The sequence below is a fragment of the Coregonus lavaretus genome, assembly GCF_964263955.1.
Source record: "Coregonus lavaretus genome assembly, chromosome: 39".
Lineage (NCBI taxonomy): Eukaryota > Metazoa > Chordata > Actinopteri > Salmoniformes > Salmonidae > Coregonus > Coregonus lavaretus.
In genome coordinates this window covers 9,816,991-9,824,335 of record NC_140026.1, presented here as the reverse complement: position 1 = coordinate 9,824,335, position 7,345 = coordinate 9,816,991, and the positions used below count along the sequence as shown (strand labels likewise).

Sequence of the window (7,345 nt, the reverse complement as noted above, 5' to 3'; positions counted from 1 at the left end):
CCACGGGGGCCAGTATAAAAAAAAAAAAATATATATATATATGTATTCACTAACTGTAAGTCGCTCTGGATAAGAGCGTCTGCTAAATGACTAAAATGTAAATGTAATGCCACAGAAAATCCCATCCATCTGAGTGATAAAAGGCATTTTATACCAATCATACTTTTTTATATATATTGTCCCATACACTAATAATCTTAATTCCTGATCAAGTTTCGCCGAACCACTATGGCCCAGATTATAGGACAGTGGTGTTTTGCTGCACTAGCCCAATTCACCACAAGAGACATACAGGTATTCTATCCTACTATTGCATACAGAACTGAAGTGCAATTAGAAGAGGATAGATGTAGAAAGTGTGCGCTGATGAGGTTTGTGACGGAAGAGGAAGCGAGACTACGTTTACGTCATTTAGCAGACGCTCTTATCCAGAGCGATTTACAAATTAGTGCATTCAATTTATGATAGCCAGTGGGACAACCACCCCATTTTTATTTTTTTGTGGGTGGGGGAGGGGGGTAGAAGGATTACTTTTTTTACTATTCCAGGTATTCCTTAAAGAGGAAAACCACTCGCTGGGTTTTTTTTTTTTGTATTCAATTAACTTGGTAGACTAGACCCAGCTGATATAGAGAGCAATTGTAATGGTATCTTTTTGTAGGCAAAAACTCCGCCATGGTTCGATGGACAAATCCTATGGGAAAATTGAGTGTTCGGATCAACACTGAACAAGGTCTGTGGTAAACGCAGGCTGAAATCTTGTTTATTTTCCTAAAATCAGCTTACACCATTGAATTCAAGTATTTGTAATAAAAGCACATGCTATAATGGTCAGGTTTACCATTTCAGAAAATGTGTAATCTAAAAGCCAATTTATTCTTGATCCGAAAATGTTATCGGTGCCTTAAGAACGCAGACCAAACCCAGCACTAAACAATATTAACTGGACAGTATGTTAATTCTAATGTAAATGCAGTCCAGGATTAGGCTCAATCTGTGTCCAGGAAACAGGCCCAAAACAAGTCATTTCATCTCTGTAACCAAAATTGTATACCTTGGAAGTAGTGCAGTCAGAACAAACGCTAAATTAACGTGTAGTGGTCAGAGCCCAAATTGAGCTCCCCACCGCATCACTGAGCGTCTCAAACTGTGTAACAATTCGGAGGGCTCATACAGAGCCGCATTGATATGATTCTATATAAACCCAAACTCACTTCCTTGACGACAACTCTGCATGGCTCCGCGATTGTAGTATGAATGCCCAGACTTCGACAGAGGCCACATCACCGTAACTGCAGCGCCTTTGAAGCTGAACTCAGAGCTTGTACAAGCTGGCAAACTATAGCATTGATGTCAATGTGATCCACCCAGTTAAATATACCGAAACATACCTTTTTCCCCCCCATGGAAAAGCGCCTGAGCGAACACCTCATCCACCATTATTGGCAGTATGGATTGCAGCATAAATTAACCGTTATGCCATATATTATCTATACACTGACCCAGCCTGGGGTTGGAGCCTGAACATGCTGCCTACAATAACACCCTTTCAAAAACAAATCAATGGCTTCAAATAAGGAAAATAAGTCTGCTTTCTATAGCCAGTGAAAACGGTCACATCTGCTTTAGAACCACTTAGAATAAATGTGTAAAGATTTGAGATGACCGGAAATGTAATTGTTCAGTATTGAATTCAGCACACCAAATGGCTCATTCAAAATGGCCAAATGGACCAAGTCTGATTTCCTACTGACAAGAAAGAAAGAAAAAAAGCATCACATTTGTAGATTTATTTATTCAGCAAAACACATAGTCAGGGGTTGAATTGACTTGGCCTGGTTTTCCCAGTTCCAACGAGACTGCCCCACTTCCTTGCTGCCCAAACAGGAGTGCGAGCCGGTGGACAACACGAGCACTAGAGGGGAAAATAGGGTGAGAATTAAATCCTGGTGACACTGTAGGGACAAGGAAACAAGCTATGAGATGCCTTGATCAGAGGGGTAACCAATCAGTCAGCTTTACATCAGACTGGGGCGGTAATGAGAACTCATCACGTCAGAGTATGTGGTGTGGAACACATTGCATGGTTCAGTGGGACGTCCAAGAGGACCATGCAACAGTAGCGTACATTAAGAACTTCTTCCTAATATTAAGTTGGGCCCCTTTCCATTATAATACATAGACAGTGTACAAAACAGCAAACACCTGCTCTTGCCATGACAGACTGACCAGGCGAAAGCTTCCCCATTGATGTCTCTTGTTAAACATCAATTAGAGATGAAGAGACATGGATTGTTTATTTGCGCCATTCAGAGGGTGAATGGAGAAGACAAAAGAGCATTTGAACGGGGTACGGTAGGTGCCAGGCACACCGGTTTGTGTCAACTGCAACACTTTTAGGTTTGTCAAGCGCAACAGTTTCTAGCGTGTATCAAGAATGGTCCACCACCCAAAGGACAGCCAGCCAACGCCGACCCACAGTTGTGTCATGGGCCAGCATCCCTGTGGAACGCTTTCGACACCTTGTAGAGTCCATGCCCTGACAAATTGAGGCTGTTGAGGGCAAACTCAATATTAGGAATGTGTTCTCTATACTGAGTGCATTATAAAACTGGAACCGTAACCAGTACACACCTTCCCACTCCACCAGGACAGCATCACTTCAACAGCCAACGAGCTAGAAAAAAAAACAGAACAGTTTGAAAACCAAATAATCCCAATCTTAGATGACTAGACTACATGCAGAGCATTCTGAAACGAGATCAGCTTTATTTTGTTCAGTCATTGCAGCCATCCAGCCAGTGGTCCAGGGTCCGGGGTCAAGCCCCCCACCCAGACACCCTCCCTCCAGGCAGGCAGCCCACCTTACCCCTGTCGCCAGTTAATCAACAGGCTTGTCAGTGCCTGCCCAACCCACAGGAGGGCCGATGGGAGACGAGACCTTATCCAGCCCAAGAGCACTGGACTGGATTGTCACCTGACTGGATGTTGCAATTGGTTTCATCATACGACATTCCAGAATGCTTCATGTGGAAGGTGGTTTAAGATACGGTCAAAACAAGTCACCCACCTTTCCATAGACTGCAGACACTAGGACCTCAACCAGGTGGGGGGGCAGAACACTAGAGGGACAAAGTAGGAGAGCATGAAGTGACATTTAACGAACTAGTGGTCAGACACGGGATCAGTCTACAGCAGTGGAATTCTAACCCTGGGGACCCAAAGAGGTCAACATTAGTTTCTGCCCTAGCACTACACACCTGATCCAACTCAAACCTCTGATTATTTGAGTCAGGTGTGTAGAACTAGGACAAGAGCCATGTGCACTCCTCGGGGTCCCCAGGACCAGGAAACACTGCTGTAGTGTAGATCAGTTCGGTAACCAATCAGTCAGTTTAACATCAGACTGGGGCGGTAATAGGAAATCATCACTTCTACTAGCCCAAACCAGCAGGCAGACAGCACCATTATTCCATTCACATCTATTATTCAGTTTGTCCCCTGGCATCCAAACATGCGTAGTCTTAATACGTTTTTCCACCACGCTAGACTGGCTAATGCTAACTACTCATGTTGCGCCTTGCCTTCAGCCAGAGACCGCTGCAACCTTATTGGCTGAACGTCAGAAAGTAGCATTGATTGCAGTTGGACGCAGATGACAAATGAAACGGCACCATCTGCCAGCTGGTTGTGCTACACTTCCACACCTAATAACTTAAATTACACACCTTTGACTTCATTTCACAGCAAAGAGTTTCCTTCTAGTGGCCAATCTGGTACCACAGTTAGGACCTGGAAGAGGAGATTTTAAATCTAAATTAATGCGCTAAAAACAGCAGTACATCAAAGTTGCCCCCCCATCTCTATAGATCAGTTCGATAACCAATCAGTCAGCTTAACATCAGACTGGGGCGGTAATAGGAAATCATCACTTCTACATTATAAAAAAAAAGGACAGAAGTGAGGTCAAATCATACACACCTTGAGGTAGTGCAGTAACAAGTGTCTACTAGTGACTAGTCTGGTACCACCGTCAGGTCCTGAAGGGGAGAAGGAATAAACATGACCAGCAGTACATTAAAGACTGCTTTATTGTCTGATAGATCAGAGGGGGGGAAACTGATTGTTACATCAGACCAGGGAGGTAATATAATCTAAAATAAAAAGGGAACTGATCCCAGAGCAGCACTATCACCCTGAGAGACTAAATATGGGAAAGTGCTGACAAAGACCCTGTACTACATCAGGTCAAGAATGGAGTTACTTGGACGTTAGAATACTAACCTTCAGACTCCATCCTGCTTCAACTGCATTGATGGTACTGTAAAATAACAGAAACAGGTTAGGGAGAAATAAACCCGACTACGTCCGAGTAGCCCATCCACCCCAGTGATTTGTGCTGCTACTAGCGTTTTGTGAATTACTCCGCATCTACTGAAACCAAAATGGCAGCCATTTTAGATAAACAATGCAGAGCCAACAGCCATCTTATGTGTTTTGTCTCTGGTCCCATCAGACAGTTGGTAACCCCAACGAGCCGTCCCCTTGTTGCCCTGGCAACGCCAGTGGGTCCACCTTTGCAGGTTCTGTCGTTGACGCAGGGCGTAAGACGCGTGCGGGTGTCATCACCAGGAGCCAGAGTCACCATGACTACCAAACGTCAACACTTGTTTGCAGTGAGTTTTAACACTAGGCTGGTGGTAATAGCTCGTGGCTAAGGCTCTGGTTAAGATTCATTTCCCATGACATCGCATCTCTAGTCAGTCACTGAACGTCCTCATATTAACCAAAACTCACCTGTCTAGTTGCCAGCACGGCTCCCTGCCCAGCCACATACAGAGGAAACCTACCAAGACAAAACGCGTCAGGTTAAATTTCTTTCTGAGGACCAGATAGGTACAAGGAAGGTGTTAGCCGCAACATAAGGAGCCCTTATTACAGGGTTACGTAGTCCTCTGCTGAAGTCAGCTATTCCTTTTCTCAACAGGAGTTCAGACGAACGAGATTCCAAAGAGAATATTCATCATGTTCAGCAGAGGGACAAGATAACTCAAACTACAAAGGTGTTGCGTTCAGCTAAGTTAAGTTGTGTACATACTAATACTATATTTAAAAAGGACATCAAACTACACATTGATAATTGGAACTACCACTTTTAGGACAAGACACTGGTATTAAAATATCCATTTAGACTGGATGGCTCCTTACATGCATAGCTTAGAGCAGCCCAGAACACCAGCCATCTTGTTTCAGGACAGTCCACTGTAAAACAAAATGGAGGACGTGTAACTAGACTGCAACAAGACAGTCAAGCGAGCGTTCTTTACTACGCTGCAGGGTGTCAGGTCATTAACGTCAACAGGAATTCAGACGAACGAGATTCCAAGAAAGTTTATCATCATGTGGTCGCAGAGAACGATTGTTATTCTGGGAAAGACTTCCCTTTAGTGCACTACTTTTGACCAGGGCCCTTAAAGCTCTATCAAAAGTAGTGTACTATAGAGGGAGCCATTTGAGACCGTTTTAGAACCGCAACTTACCAGTGTGTTTGAGTCCATTTTGCAATTCCACTGACCACAGAGCGCAAACCCTGTAGAATGAAAGGCATAGATTTTATTAGTGCGATGCTTAAGAAATCAAAAACATTACTGCTGCATTAGCTACAGTCACTCAGTAGTTCATGTCGTTTCACATCGGTTCAAAGTGAGCTAAGTTTGTCATCATTGGGACTGTAGCATGTACCGGTACCCATGGCAACTAAACAGTAATTCCAAGAGGCCATCTTGTATAGTCAGCCAACCAAAAGGGGCTAGTGAAAGAGTCTGCATCCAAAGTCCCACCTAATACCCTTCAAGGTGCATTAAGGGAGATGGGGTAACATTTCAAATGTAGCCAGTGACTTAACATTTCACAAACCTGAATTTTCAGAAAGCACATCAATGTCATGGTCTGGAATCAGGTATCCTACAGAAGGAATCACAAAATAATGTTAGTTATAGTTTGGCTTCTATGAGAGGATAGAATGTTCCTAAATCGAGCCGATCAGAACAAAGAGTAGCTTCACAAAACAATCAGACATATGCTTGTCAATGGATCATCATTTAAAGGCCAGAGAGTCATATATAGTGCACTACTACCCCGGTTTATGGTCAAAAGCAGTGCACCACATGGCAGATTTGGTGCCATTGGAACTATCATGAACACCAGTGAACAAACTCAAATGGAACTCACCAGCACACGCATTCCTATTCCGGAATGGAACTCGAAGTGGAGATTCTGTTCAGATGCCTTGAAGTCACAAAGTCATGTTGCAAACAACACAGACCTAAGCAAAGGACACATCTACATTAGTGACTTACAAGCCTGTATATTACAAGAGGCTTTGGAACACATAGCAAGGAGGCCATCAGATCAAAGTTAGCATCACCAAAAATCAGACATATGCTTGTCTTTGAGGATCATCATTTAGATACCAAAGTATCTCTTTAAGGTGAAGGACTGAGTAGCAGGACAAAAGTCAATGCACTCACATGTCAATGTGTTCTGGACTTCCCTGGCATCTGTCCTGCATTTCTGTTGATCAGGGGGAAAAGTTAGGGAGTTCCATTTTTAAATAGGCAACATGCAGGCATATAGAACACGATATTGGTAGCGTCGCAAATGGCACCTTTTTTTCAATACAGTGTACTACTTTGGACCAGAGCCATGTTAATAAGTACTGCACTATTGAGAATAGGGTACCAGTATGGGAATCAACGGGTCGAAACAGGGGCCAAATGCTACTCAGAATCTGGTAAAGAAGTGTCTTCTTCAAAGGCTGATTCGGTAAGAGAGAGTTCATTTTATCATCACCGTAGCACAGACCTCTAACGTTGGGTTTACTATGAATAATGGTGTACTTACTTCTACTAACTGGCAAGCTAGCCTACTAGCTAACACCAACATGACACGTGGTTAGCTAGTCGCTAACGACAAACACCAAGCTAGCCAGTTATTAAACTAACGTTCGCTTGCATCATTTTATTGCCGCAGAGTGAGTCATTGTACCATGTCAGCAGCTTACCCGAGCGGCACATTCTCTCCCGAAACGTCGGCATCTTGAATGGAGAAAATGAACAAGTTGACACAGGACAAGCCACAAAAACGATCTTCTTCTTTTTCTTCTTCTTCGGTAGGGTTTATCGGCGGTTGGCATCCAACGTTATGGCGCATTATCGCCACCTACTGTACTGGAGTGTGGGCCAGAGACAGTGAGAAACGATTAGTTACCGGAGTGTAACTCCAGTTCTATGAGTGGAGCGGAGCCCCATAGGGGAGCTATGCTCCTAGTGGTTTACCCTCTGCC

The 7,345-nt window shown here is 43.8% G+C and overlaps 1 long non-coding RNA gene across 4 annotated transcripts; it reads right to left on the bottom strand.

The window, feature by feature from the left end:
- Nucleotides 1–1,775: 1,775 nt before the first annotated feature.
- On the bottom strand, nucleotides 1,776–7,142 carry LOC311112847. 4 transcript variants are annotated; one of them, XR_014610918.1, is made up of 13 exons: nucleotides 7,064–7,142; nucleotides 6,531–6,573; nucleotides 6,232–6,325; nucleotides 5,917–5,964; nucleotides 5,541–5,590; nucleotides 5,209–5,262; nucleotides 4,798–4,846; nucleotides 4,285–4,321; nucleotides 3,982–4,040; nucleotides 3,729–3,792; nucleotides 3,071–3,122; nucleotides 2,635–2,677; nucleotides 1,776–1,915 (listed from the first exon to the last, which is right to left on the bottom strand). It is a non-coding gene; the product is annotated as an uncharacterized lncRNA (long non-coding RNA). The 4 variants fall into 4 exon arrangements; XR_014610919.1 differs by lacking the exon at nucleotides 7,064–7,142 and having other exon boundaries at nucleotides 6,531–6,661; XR_014610920.1 differs by lacking the exons at nucleotides 3,729–3,792; nucleotides 7,064–7,142 and having other exon boundaries at nucleotides 6,531–6,661.
- Between the last annotated feature and the right edge of the window lie 203 nt (nucleotides 7,143–7,345).